Below are 14,672 nucleotides of genomic sequence, written 5' to 3'. Positions count from 1 at the left end.
CCGCTGTCACCTTTTACCTCCCATTGCACAACCCCCTGTCTTCCAGGCGGCTGGGTGTGGGCCAAAGGCCTCTAACTGCAGGGAGGTGGGGAGAGACTACACCTGGGCAGGTCCCCCTCCCCAGGCCTCAAAGCTGCCCCTGGGGAAAGGGCGGGGAGGTGGGACTGAGCACCAAGCTTGGGGATTCCCTTTGCCCTCTCGCTGACCTCCCCGCATCCCTCCCCCAGCCTAGGGCATCCTCAGCTGGCCAGCAGGGGGCGGGGGGGAGGGAGGGGGACCAGGACAAACAGGCATCTGTGACTGGATTACCCCCTGCCAGGGGACAGGGGACTGGGCAGTGAGTCACCAAGGGGATCCTGTCCTGGAGGAGGGGGGGTGGAGAATGGGGGAATATTGTTCTGCAGCCCCAGCATTGGCACTGACACACCCAGGAGCTGGCCCATCTGCTCCCTGTGGGGACCTGGGACTAAGGCTCGGTGGGAAACTGAGGCTCAGAGGTCAGCTGTATCTGAGGCCACAGAGCCAGAACGCAGGCTCCCTGCCTGCCACCACTCGGCTCCTTTCCCTCCAGTCACCTTTAGTCACCCGACACAGGTCTCAACACCTTCCTGGTTGAAAAGTCCCTTTCCATGATGTCACCCCCAGCCACCTTTCTGCACGCGGCCTCTGCGTCCTGGTAAAGGTCACATCGGCAGGGGAGGCGTGCCCACCTCCATAGACCGTTTCAGTGCGTTCCTGGACTGAGGCTGGCCCCTCGGGGACATTTGGCCTGTCCTTTGCCTCAAATCACACTCTGAAGGCCACCCCTTGAAGTCTGTGTTGTGTGTGTGTGTGTGTGTGTGTGTGTGTGTCTGCCTGAGTCTGTTTGTCTGCTCTGTGCTGTGCATCTGCCTGGAGGCTGCCCCTGTGCTGGTCACGGGTCTGCCTGCCTGTGCCAGTGTACTGGTGCCTGTATGTGTGTGCTTGTTGGCAGGTGTGTCTGTGTGCATAGCTGTGTGACTGTCCCTATCTGTGTCTGCCTATTCACTAGGTGTCTGTGTCTGTTTGGGGGTCTGGGCTGCCCCCCTGTCCTGGCCTGTCTGTCCGTCTGTGCATAGGAGGCAGGGACACAGAGCAAGAAATCACACAGCCAAGAGCGTGGCTTGTCTGTGTGTGTGTGTGTGTGTGTGTGTGTGTGTGTGTGTGTGTGTAAGGGGGGGGGCAGTCCCTTCTCAGCACGGAGCTTGGCGCTGAACCCACTGGAACCTCGTGACTCACTGGGCTGCCTGGCCAGAGGAGAGGAAAAGGGCAGGGCTCCGGGAGGGGGGCTGGAACCCCACTTTCCTTTTCCATGGCCTCCTCCTTCCTGGTGACTCATTCATTCTGTCTTGTTCTTGTCCAACAGCCTGAGGCAGAGAGAGCAACAGGTGAGGAGCCGCAGCAGGACTCACTCATGGTGAGGCTCGCTCCTGGGGGGCAGGCGGTGGCTCAGCGGTGACTGTGCTGCCTCACAGAGACTGGCAGACCCTGCCCCTCTCTGGGCCTTGCTTCCCCATCTGTGCCCGGATGCTCCCTTGGGGTCCTCTCATGCTCTTTTCTTTCTGCAAAAGTTGGCGGGGGGGGGGGGGGGGGGGGGGGGGGGGCGGTGAAACTGAAAAGAGGCAGTGACATGCCCAAGGTCACTCAGCACAGGCCCAGCTTCCTCTCTTCTCTCCAGAGGTCCAGGGCTCCCCCTCCCCCCGACAGCTGCTCTGGGTGCTCAGAACCGGCCATTCTCCCCTGGAAGCTAAGCAGAGCCTCCTGGGAAGACAAACACCCATTGTCCTCGGCTCAGCCCAGGTCTGTGACCGAGGACCCACTACTCCAGGCCTGGAGGCTCAGATGTTTCAGTCCCAAACGGTGCTCCAGTTCAGGCTGGGAGTCTCTTTCGTCCCACTGGTCAGCTGGACGTGTCCAGCACTGGGAGCAGTGGTCCCTGGGACTGAGAGTGAGATCCGGGCCAGGCCTACCGTGTGGGTGTTGGGCCCTGTCATGACATGTCGGGCTCCTGGGGCTGTCGGGTGGTTGCCTTATAAAAGTGCTGCCCGCAGGGCTGCGTGACAGGCAGGCTGTTGCTCTGCGGGAGCATGCTGGGGCTTGCGGCAGATAAGATTAGGGGCCACGTGGAAGTGCGTCGTACAGAGCGGTGGCATGCCTTACTCACTGATGCTCTCATTCATTCGGCGCACATCTGCCCAGCATTCACTGTGTGCCGGGCTCTGTGCTAGGGGCTGAGTGTTCAGGGTTGAGTCACACAGACACGGGCTCCGCTGTCGTGAAGTCTGCAAGTGATTGGGGAGACAGACAAATGAATGAGCAAACAGATACCAAGGAGTCACTCCACAGTGCGCAGTGCTGTGAAGATGTGTACATGGCCTGGGAGCCTGGAGCATGGAGGTGGCCCAGGAGGTCTCAGAGAGGAGATGACAGCTGAGCTGAGACCTGCAGGCCGAGGAAGCAGCCACTCCGGGAGCCCAGGGGAGGGTGGGCCGGGAAGCCCAATGGGCATGAGCGAAGCCCGAGGCCGGGCACAAGTTGGTCTGTTTGAGAAACAGAAGAAAGCCCAGAGTGGCTGCACCACAGTGAACAAGGGGGCGGAGGAGCAAGAGGGGCTGGGAGGTGGGCTGGGGCCCATCGGGCAGGGCCCCGAGGCCATAGCAAGCAGCTGGGATGGACTTCTGACTGCGCAGAGATTTCACAAGTGCAACTGCCCACTCGGGCTGCTCTGCAGATTACAAGGCCAACGTGGAGTCAGAGAGGCCAGGGAGGAGGCCAGTGTAAGACTAGAGATGCTGAGGCTTGAAGGAGGCTGGAGGCGGCGGAAACAAGAGAAGTGGGCCTATTCAAGACCTATTCTGAAGATGGGACTCAGTGCTTGCTGAAGGATCAGCTGTGGTGGGCAAGAGAGCGGAGAAGTGCAGGAGGACTTCTGGGTGTCTAGGCCGCTGGGTGCAGATTCTTTGCTCCTCCCACTGAAAGGTGGACACTGTTTCTCTCCCTGGAACCTGAGCAGGCTGGGGGTGCGCTTGGACCATGGAGTACTGAGTACCCAGTACCATGTGCCCCGTGCTGATTTCCAGCTCAGACATGTCCAGCGGGAGGGGGACTGAGCCTGGGGAAGCTCCCATACTGGAAGTTGGGCAGAGAGGAGGAATGATACATAGACCGAGCTCTGTAACGTCTGTGTATCGTGGGTACTTTGGGGCCGGTTGAGCAGGAGGAAGGAGGAAGGCAGGCGAGAGAGCTGTCAGGAGCCAGGAGAAGAGAGAGGTGTTTCAAGGAAAGAGCGTTGGCCTGTGTGGAATATTGCCCAACAGTTGGACAGAGAAGTGTCTGGTAGATTTGGCAACAAGGAGACGGGCCGCCTTGATGAGAGCCTTGTGAGTGGCAGAGTGAATACGGAAGCTGGATTGGAATGGCTGGACAAGCACACGGGAGCTAAAGAATGGGAGAGAGCAACCACGGGAACTTTTCAGAAAGTTTCAGTGCAAAGGGACATTGGCTGGGAATAGACGGGTCGAGAGAGGGTTTTGTCCAAATATGAGGATATGAAATTGGGTCTCTATGCTGATGACAGTGACCTGTAGGAGGGGGAGGAACTGATTCTATGGAGGGAGGGGCTACACAGGAGCAATGCCCTTGGTAAAGATGGGGGTGACCAGACACAGGAAGACAGAGCAGGCCTTTGATAGAAGTGAGACAAAGTGACAGGGGTGGGGTGGGGGGGGATGGAGAAGATGGAGGATCAAGGACCAGAGGTGACATCCTTTTCACAACCAAGGCCACTCGAGAAACAGTAGGATGGCCTGAGTGTGGAGTGACCATGTGAAGTTGCTGCCTATGAATCTGTGATGACTCTGGTCTGCCAGTCTGTGTGATGGCTTGCCCAAGGCCACACGGCTTACGGGCAGAACGGGATCTGGAGCCCAAGCCCTGAACTTGCCTCTGCAGAGGCTGAAATTCTCAGGTCCAAACGGACTCTCACACCCGGCAGTGTGTGTGGTCCTCGGGTGTCGGTGAGCCTGGGGAAATGTAGGAAACAGAAACACAGCTTTCCCTTCTCTGTAATGTCTGTGTATCATGGGTACTTTGGGGCCAGTTGAACACAAAGGGCCCTTAAGTGCTGCTTCCTTGCGAAGTCTATTTGCTGAACAATGACACCATTTCCCCGTCTCCATCTATATCTAAATGGCTAGTTTCTTTCAACCCCAGGCCAGGAATGCTGGGATATTTGGAGCTAATGGCTGCTTTCCTTCAATTCAGTTTCACTTTCGCTAAAGAAACTGCCCCCAGGAATCGTAAGCTTGGTGTTATCAGCAGCAAACATCTTAGAAAACTGGTAGCATCTTCCAGTGACTGTTTACAGAAATATTTCCAAGTCCTGATCTTCCCAGCCAGGGATGTTAATAAATAGGTCTTGGAACATACAGGAAGCTCTTCCATGGCTTCAAGCACGTTTTACACTTTTACCTTTGAATCCCTAAGCAGAAAGTGATAAGATCCCGATAGTTGAAATTGCCAGAGGGACAGGGGAGAGGGTGGAGGTGGAAGAGGGTGAAGGGGGATAAATGGTGATGAAAGGAGACTGGACTTGGGGTGATAAACACACAATGCAATACACAGATGATGTATTGTAGAACTGTGCACCTGCAACCTATATAATTTTATTAACCAATGTCACCCCAATAAATATTAAAATAAAAAAAGACCTCAGTAGTTGGGTGACTACTAATCCAATAGACACTTTTAAGAGCTGGATCCTCAGGGGGAAATACTGTAATGTGACGTCAGTGGTTGCAATGGGTTGAATCCCTGAAAAAAGGTATGTCCATGTCCTAATCCCTGGAGCCTATGAATGTTACCTTATTTGGAAAGAGTCCTTGCAGATGTAATTAAGGATCTGTGGGTGGGCCCCAGATCCACTGACAAGTGTCCTTGTAAGGGACACAAAGGGGACACAGAGGAGGAGGAGGTCCAGTGACCACGGATGCAGAGATTGGAGTGATGCGGCCACAAGCCAAGGAACACCTGGAGCCACCAGAAGCTGGAGGAGACAAGAAACAGATCCTCCTCTTGGGCCTCCAGAGAGAGAACAGTCCTGTATAGACACCTTAATTTTGAACTTCTGGCCCCCAGAACTATGAAAAAATAAGTTTCTGTTGCTTTAAGTAGCCAAGTTTACTAAAAAGAGTTGGTTCTGAATTCAACTTACTGAAATGTACCCCAATTATACAAAATTCTGATTTGGTTTTACTTCCGCCCTCCGGTTACCTAAGGTAAAGGTTGGGTGAGTACAGCATGCACAGCGACAGGCTTTCTACCTTACCTCACTTCTGGGTTTGCTATTAAAAATGCTATCTACCCTCTAACCTTAGCCCTTCATATTTCTCTGCCTCGATTCTTCTATACTCAGATTTTTCTCACTTAGTGTACAAAGAAATGGCGATGTATATTTTCATGTAATTTGATTTTGGAATTCTGTCACCTTATGTAGTGAGTTCTTCCAAAATATAATTTTTTTTCCAATTAAGAAAAAAAAAAAGTAGCCAAGGTTGAGGCGGTTTGTTACAGCAGCCCTAGGAAACTAATACCGTGGTCTTCTGTTTCAAGGTTGCACAGGCCTGAGAGCTCCGTGTCCATTGGAATGTGCCAAATTCAAGGCCATATACATACTGGTCGAGTGAGCCGGTACAGAGCTGCTCACGTTGGGAAGAGCAGAACCAACCGGCTCAGACCAGCCTACTCACCTAAAGTGGCTCAAACACTCACCTGCAGGGGCGAGGGCCCAAAATCGAGGTCAAGAACACAGTCTGTAGACAGATGGAGTAGCTTTAGACCCTGGCTTCCTCTCTCAGTGACTGTGAAACCTGGGGTGAGCTTGTTAAACTCTCCGTGCCTCAGTTTCTCCCTGTGTAAAATGGGGACACTATCAGTCCCTACCTGCACGGTCGTTGTGAGGATCATGCGACTTAATATACGTAAAGCCCTGGGGTGGGGGTGGGGGGACAATAACGCTCCGCTCTTATTAAAAGACCCAAATCAAAAAGGCCACCATGAGCTCCGAATAGTCAAGTAGACACAGAAGTGCTGAAACCGACACAAAGTGAGTCAAACCGGGTAAAACGACCCGAGACGAGTGTAAACCTGCTCACGCTCCTTGGGTCAACCCACAGGGGAAGCAGACTGAACCGGGCAACAGGCTTAGGACAGATCAGAGTCTGTACACGCTTGCACACTCGAGGGGTCCCTCCAGTCTCTGTGCACATCAGCTTGGAGGGTAAGGGACGTCCCCAGGAGGCTCCTAGAGTGAGCAGTGACGGACAGGCAGCGGGCCCTGGACACCTAGGACACACCGGGGACAGACCAAGTCATATTTCCCCGTGGGCAACACAACCAGCATCTCCTATCAGGTCACTTACGTCAATCAAGGCTCCGTACCAGGAACCAGCCTCACCCCCAATGGACAAGGAACTTGACCTCTTGCTCCAGGATCCCGAGGAATATCATGGATCCCAGAGGCAAGAAGGGCGGTCAGAACCCAAGGCCGCTCTCGCTGGCCCAGGGAGCGAAGTAACTGCTGAAGGCCAGCAGCTCTGCGAGCAGCAGGATGAGGTGAGGGATACCCTTGGGCACGTGGGAGTTTCAGGGGAGAAACCAAAAGTCAGAGGCTGTCGTGGGGCAGGTCACTGCAGTGGTCACAAGTGCCCCAACTCATAGGAAGTCCCTAGCCCCTAGTCGTTCTACCCCACCCCGAGGGTGCTGTCTCCAAGGGACGCCTGTAATGCATTCGTGTGACCCCGTGTCTCCCACTGGTGGGGACAGATGCCAGGGAGGGGCTGGGGAGCTGGCTCCTCCAAACTCGAGGCTGGGTGGGCAGCAGCCCTTCTAGAGTAAAGCCAGAAGCTGGGAAGATCGGGAGAGTCCCAGAGGAGAGTCTCCTGTGCCACCGCATGGCTGCTTGGGCACAGATGTGCTTGGGCAGAGCTCAGGCCAAGGCCCTGGATGGGAGTGAGTACCAGTCTTGGCGCTGCCTCTGATCTTGAACAAGCTGCCACTCTGTCTGGGCCTCCCTAACCCATCTATGACATGGGAGGGAGCTCTCCCTAGTCACCAAGGGCTCCAAAACTTATAAATCAGATAGCTCATTCATTCTAACCCTCTCATTTACAAATGAAGGAACGGCGACAGGGAGGGAGGAATTGGGCCATATTCTCAAAGCAAGTGAGGGGGAAAGAAAGGGGTCCTTCATTTCTTGTCCACCTACTGTGCGCTTGGTAAACTCCCTCTACAAGGAACAGTCTCTCCTGCACCCCAGCCATCTCAAACGCTGCGAGCATCTGCCACGGGCTGGGCACCTTCTATGGGCCGGTCACATGACATGAATCATCTCATCCTGCAGCCACTTTGTGAACTTTATTATCTCCATTTTCGCTGATGGGAAAACTGAGTCCCAGAGAGATGATTCACTCGCACAGCCATGTGAATTCTTGTCTCTAGTTCCCCCTGGGGCAGAAGGGGAATAAGGATGGAATGCTGGAGGTCAAGGGTTACATGGATGACGTGCACCAGAGCCAGCTTGTTGAGACAGGGCCTGGGAGTAGGTTCAGGTTCAGAAAGAAACTGGGAGGCAGTGCCCCACCGATTTATTTTAAAACAAATGGTTTTGTTTTATTTTTAAATTAACGAATTGCTACATTCTCATGGCTCGAAAATCTATATAAAAAGCATGGGACAACCCTGGCCAGTGTGGCTCAGTTGGTTGAGCATCATCGCATGCACAGAGAGGTCGCTGGTTCTATGCCCAATCAGGGCACATGCCCAGGTTGTGGGCTCAATGTCCAGTAGGGGGCTGCAGAAGGGAGTCGATAGATGTTTCTCTCCCTCTCCCTCTCCCTTCCTCTCTCGCTAAAACCAATAAAAACATTTTTTTTAACCATAGAACAAAGTCTCACCCTGCCTCAGGTGCCTCATTTGCTGTCTTCTGACTCCTCATCCCCAACCCCGGCAGGTCACCACTTTATATGAGTACCTTAGGTATTCCTTTGGAATTTCTTTAGGCAAGTACACAAATGAATACGTTCTTAATGCCCTTTTCACGTAAAAGGTAACAAACTACATCACTGCGCTGCCTTTTCCCACTAGGCATGCGTCTTGCAGATCCTTATCAGCAAATAGAGCTTCCTCCTTTCATATTACTGCATGGTTTCTATTGTAGAGATTGAAATAATTTATTTAACAATTTCCTATTGATGGACATTTTAGTTGTTACTAGATTTTTTTTTCTTTTTGGCGTCACAGTAATGTTGCAATAATCACGTACATGTACTGTTCCATATACAAGCAAATATATCTGCAGAATAAATTCCCCAACGTGGATTGCTAGGTTGTAGGTACTGTGTTAGTTTTCTATTGCTGCATAACAAATTACCAAAAACTCAGCAGCTTAAAATAACACCCATTTATTAACTAACAGTCTGTTGGTCAGAAGTCTGGCCTGAGGGTGGCTGGGTTCTCTGCTGAGGACGCAATCAAGGTGTTGGCAAGGCTTGGTCCTCAGTTGGAGGCTCTGGGGGAAATCAATCTCCAAGCTCATTCCCGACATTGGCCAAGTTTGGTTCCTGGTGGTTGTAGGACTGTGGTCTCTGTTTTTTTGCTGGCTATCAGCTGGGTGCCTTCTCAGCTCTTAGATGACGCCTACATTCTTTACGTGGCTTCCCCGAAATGGCGCAATGAATTCTCATGCTTCATGATTTAAATCTCTGACTTTTCCTTCTGAGACCGGCCAGAAAAATTCTTTCAAGGCCTTTCCTGATCAAGTCCAGCCCACTCAGGGTCATGTCTCTACCTTAAAAATCAACTGATTTAGGACCTTACTTACATCTAAAAAATCTCTTTTGCCATATAATGGGACATAACTCCAGAGTTCATGTTTTCATCATATTCACAGATTCTGCCCCCACACAAGGGATCACCCAAAGGTGAAAGCCAATGAGGGTCACCTTAGAATTCTGCCTAACCCAAGTGTGTTCGATAGATATTGCTATCTTGTCCCACTGGGTTGTGCTGAAGGCTCGGGTATTCTGAGAATACCTAAGATACTCATTGATGTTTCTCTTTTTAAAGATATTTTTAATTGATTTCAGAGAGGAAAGGTGAGGGAGAGAAAGATAGAAACATCAATGATGAGAGAGAATCATTGATCGGCTGCCTCCTGCACGCCCCACACTGGGGATCAAGCCCACAGCCTGGGCATGTGCCCTGACCGGGAATCAAACCATGACCTCCTGGTTCATAGGTCGACCCTCAACCACTGAACACACCAGCTGGGCCTCATCGTTGATGTTTCTACCTCTCTCTCCCTCTCCCTTCCGCTCTGAAACAAAAGTCTAAAAGAGAGAGAGAGAGAGAGGGAGAGAGGGAGAGAGGGAGAGAGAGGGATATGGATATATAGTTGGTTTGTTATGACTTCTGATTTTGAGTCATAGAAAGGTCTAACTCCAAAGTGAATCAGAAACCCTCCTATGTTCTCTTTTGGTGCTTTTGGTTTCATATTATACACCGGTGCTTGGAACTGGGAGCTCCGCTGGTCATTTCCTCAGCAGCGAGTGCAAAGTTGAACCCCAAGGCTCGGGGTTCGGAGCAGGAAAGGGAGCTGCCGTGGCGGAGGCCTCTGGGTGCTGGGCTCTGACTTCCTGCAGCTCTCCCGGAAATCCCCGCCAGGAGACCTTCCCACTTCCCTCCTCCAGCCCTCATTGTATCCTGGGCTGGACCAGGCGCCAGGAGTGGGGGAAATCCTGCCCTACCCGAGGAGCTTCCAGTCTGGAGCGTGAAAAAAGCACATGGCCAGTCGGGAGTTCAAGAGACAGAACCAGAACTGGGGGATGGGAGGATGGAGATGAGGATCCTGGTAGGAGGCTCCAGGAAGGAGAAGGCATCTGAGCTGAGCCTGAAGAATGAGGGAAAATGTAATGGTAGCGATGGGGGAAGGGGAACAGCAGGAGTAAAGACAGGGAAGTGGAAAAAACATCCGGAAGTCTAGCTTGGAGAACAGGACTTAGCGCAGTGGTTTCCAACGTGGGGCACACGCCCCTCAGGGGGGCAATTGGATTTTTAAGGGGGGCAATTTGAGAATGAGTTATTAACAGTGAATGTTTTGCATTTCTTATGTTTCTAGGGGCCTCATATACAGTATATAAATATAATTGTGACATATTTATGCATTTCGCTTCTCTATTATGTCTTGAAACTTTATTTGCTGTTTTCCATATCACTTCATATTATTATTTTTTTTTAACAATTTCTTAGTGATTTCTTCCTCAGTACTTCAACTGTCCTTTTATTTTTCTCTTTCATGGATGCCATGTTCTTTGGAAGCTTGTTTAGACCAAGTTAGTGGCCTTTTAGGCTTCCTCCAAGTGAATAGAAGTTCACTTTTTGAATAATAAGAATTATAGGTCACAGGCGGGGGCGGGGGCGGGGGCGGGGCGGGCATCAGGATTTTACAGATGCTCAGGTGAGGCGTGGCCAAAAAGAGGTTGGGAACCGCTGACTTAGTGGATCACGAGGCTCGCAAGGGTAGGGATAGAATGATTTCTCTCCTTGCATCTGCCAGAGTTTGGCAAATGAAAGGAAGCAGAAGAGGCCTGGGGCTTTGATCCAAGGCGAAATCATTTCCCCTTTACTCAGAGGGTGAGAAGCAAAGACATCCAAGAAGAAAGAAGCCCTAGGCTGTGCGGGAATCTCAGAACCTGGGCGATCTCAGCACACCACCTCCCCCTGGTGGCTGATTTGGGAATTGTCAGTGACGGGCCTCAGGTGTCGGGTTTGAGCCCCGCAAGTCAGGGAAGGCCAGGTGCAGAGGAGGCTGAGTGTGTCTCAGAGGATTGAAAAGCCATGAGACCCTGCCCCGAAAACGTCTGAGTTGAATGGGCCCTCAGAGACCATCTGGCCAGGCTTCTTCCTTACATATGGAGAAGCCAAGTCTCGAAGGGGGCTTGGGGGAGAGAGCACTAGGCCTGGGGTACGAGTCCTCAGTTTCCTGCCTGGCTCCATTTCTTACTGGTTTTAGGACCCCAGGAAGGTGGCCTCCCTCCCCCCTCCATCTCTGTAAAGTGGAGTCTGAGGTCTAATAAGCTCCCTTTTTCCTGGTAATGTCAGGCTGCGTTACTCGAGCAGTTCTCCCACTGCAAGCTAAAAACGCTGGTGCCGTGGTCTCAACAGAAAGTAAGGTGTTACGAGAATTCTACTGATGGGAAAACAAAAACTTAGATAAACCGAGCACAGAAGTCACTGTCATGCCGAAGGTATTTCCTCATTCTGGCCGGTTCAAACTGTTGTTTTGCTGACTCCCCTGGGCAAGGGGCACAAATGAAAGCGAAAGCACGTGGTGAGGAGACCCTCCCCACAGCAGGCGCGGATCCCAGAGGCCCGGACGCTCAGGAGTAAACCAGCCCCCGCCTGGACTCGTAGCCTCGTTTGTACCTGCTGGGTGACATGTAACCTCGAGCCTTGAACTTGGGTTCAGATGACTCCAGACTGTTGGCACCTCCCGGAAAAAGCAGGTGCAAATCTTTTTTGTCGGGAGGTATCTTCAGCCTCGATTCCAAATTAATGACACAAATAAATTTTTAAGTAAATAAGATCCCATGGCAAGAGCCAGAAGAAATAAGAGGCAACGAAAAACACCCGTAAGGAATTTAGACACCGGAATTATTTTACACAGAATATAAATAAATGAAAGACGAGCTTGTAATACTAGCATGAAATAGGGAAACCATGAAAAAATGACAGTAAACTTGAAAACAGTCACATTGGACTTCTTTCTACAAATGAATAATACAATAACTAAAATTAAGAAGTTAATGTCAAGTTTTTTAAATATATTTTTATTGATTTCAAAGATGAAGGGAGAGAAAGAGAGAAACATCATCGGTTGGCTCCCTCCTGCATGCCCCTCACTGGGGATGGAGCCGAAACCCCGCATCTGACCTGACCGGGCTCGATCCCCAGTGTGGGGTGTGTACGAGGCAGCCAATCAATAATTCTCTCTCATCACTGATGTTTCTATATCTCTCTCCCTGTCCCTTCCTCTCTGAAATCAATAAAAAAATTAAATATAAAAAATAAAAAGAATATAAACCGGTAAGCCACCCACTTAGAACAAATATTCACAGTACTTATTTATATCTAACAAAGGACTTGCATTCGGAGTATATAAAGAAGTAGTGCAATATTGAAAAGACAAACAATCCCATTAGAAATGGGCAAAAGACCTGAGGAAGACTTATGTTGGTGGCCCCCAATGAACTGTGCCCCCTATGTTCACGCCCTTGTATAGTCCCTTCCGCATTGACTCTGGGCTTGGACAGGGGGACTTATTCTGGCCTGTGAGGCACTGGCTAGCCCGATGCAACAAGACAAGCTCTTGCACGGTGGGTTTGGTCTCCTTGGAATGCCCCATCTGGGAACTCTGAGCCACCAGGTAAAGTGATCGGGCTACCGCAGTGCGGAACCTGTGGAGAGAGATGGCCAGCCTCCTGCTGTTCCAGCCACCCCAGCTGCAGCACCAGGCCTGTGTCAAGCCACCTTTGAAGTTCAGTCCCAGCTGAGCCTCCAGGTGACTGCAGCCAACATCACCTGGAGCAAAAGGACTGCCCAGATAAGCCCAGCTCGGAGAGCAGAATAGTGAGCGAATAAATGGTTTTGTCTTAGGCCACTAATTTTTGTGGTGGTCTGTGACACAATAATCGATCATTGAAATAAGACTTGGAGAGACATTTCACAAAAGAAGACATACAAATGGCCAACAAGCACATGAACAGGTGTTGCACAGCATTAGTTGTGAGGAAACTTCAAATTAAAACCACAATGAAATAGTATTTCATACCGCCAGAATGGCTGAAATAAAATGAACACGGTTACGTACTGGTGAGGATTTAGAGCAACTGGAATTTTCCTTGCTGGTGGGAGCGTAAATAAGTACATCACCTCAGAAAACTCTAATGGCTTCTTAGAACGTTAAACACTTAACTACCTTTGAACTGGGAGTTCTACTCCGAGGTATTTACCCACGATATATGGGCTGATTTCAGATCTGGGCCAGGGAATGTACACGATGAGAGAGAAAACACAATTACAGTATGTGAGTCACACGATGACGAACACACATCACATGTAAACGTAGGCTTGTTAAAAAAAAAAAAAAAAAAAGGCACCAAAAAAACACACCCAAAAAAACCCAGAAAGAAACATGAATTGGATTAAGCCTCTAGATTCAACTGCCAACTAACAGGAAATTCAGAGGAGAGAGGAACATGCTAGCTGGGGGTGCCATTAGCAAAGATCATGGGAAACTGTAAGACAAATGATCTGTTCTCAGTAACAAATGAATTATAAGGGGGGAAAAAAGAGATGAAAAGAGGAGCAAACATTAAACAGAACTTAATGACATTAAAATAAAGAAACAAACCAACAAAAACCGTCAAGATGAGATTCAGGATGACGGCTGCCCTTGGGGGGGGGGGGGGTTATGATTGGGAGGGGCATGTGGCGGGTTTCTGGGGTGGGTGGCAAGCTTTGGCCTTCAGATACGGGCGTTTGCCTTTTTTACGGTTCAATAACCTGTACATTTGTGTTATGTGGCTTTCTGTCTTTGTGTTGTTTCTAACCATAAAAAAGTTGTTTAAATCATCCAGAAGTTGTGTTTGATATGCACGTTCCTAGGCTTCAAGTCCCAGCGTTCCGATTCGGCGGACCTGAGTGAGGCCCCCCAAACCACCACGTGTGAGAAGCTCGCAGATGCCTCTATGCAGCTGTCTGAGGCTGCGTTTTGAGAAACATCAGGGAAGGTATTGGGGAGCTGGGGAAGGGTCTCGCAGAGGAACGACAGGTCAAGTTTGCACTTTAGAAAGACTCTGGCAGTGTGGAGGAGGAGGGAGAGGAAGGTCAGAAGAAATGACAAAGATCTGGCGATTAGAGATGCAGAGTCCGAGGAATGTTAGAACTTCAAAGAGCATTTCCAATTCCCAACTGATATGAATCTCTGAAGTTTGAGAACGAGATGCCAGAATTCCAAAAATTCTCGGCAATTCCTGAGAAATGCGTTAATTCTGTATTTTTCCTAACGTTTTGATGTGTTTTGAAAAAATAATGATGGAGCATAATAAACAGTGGACATTCTTCCGGAAGAAGGTTCTACTAAATATTTCAGAAGTTTTCGGGTTTTTAAAAAACTCATAATAATAAATGCATGGTTTATTATTATTACAAGTCAATATGATATGACAAGATGATATTTTCAATAACATATAAAAATGACCTCTATTTTATAAAGACATTTGATAATAAAAATTATGAAAACAAGGAAACAGCAACTCAAAGTAAAGGCCAAAAAAAATCTTTTTGTTTTTTTAGGGCTATAATTTTTATTAAAATTTTTTGTTGTATTTTTTTAAAAATATATTTTATTGATTTTTTACAGAGAGGAAGGGAGAAGGATAGAGAGTTAAGAAACATCGATGGGAGAGAAACATCGATCAGCTGCCTCCTGCACACTCCCACTAGGGATGTGCCTGCAACCAAGGTACATGCCCTTGACCGGAATCGAACCTGGGACCTTTTAGTCCACAGGTCGACGCTCTATCCACTGAGCAAAA

This window comes from Myotis yumanensis, unplaced genomic scaffold, assembly GCF_028538775.1.
Source record: "Myotis yumanensis isolate MYYU_CA2020_CCGP unplaced genomic scaffold, mMyoYum1.0.hap1 SCAF_2, whole genome shotgun sequence".
Taxonomy (NCBI): Eukaryota; Metazoa; Chordata; class Mammalia; order Chiroptera; family Vespertilionidae; genus Myotis; species Myotis yumanensis.
This window is presented reverse-complemented; position numbering follows the sequence as displayed.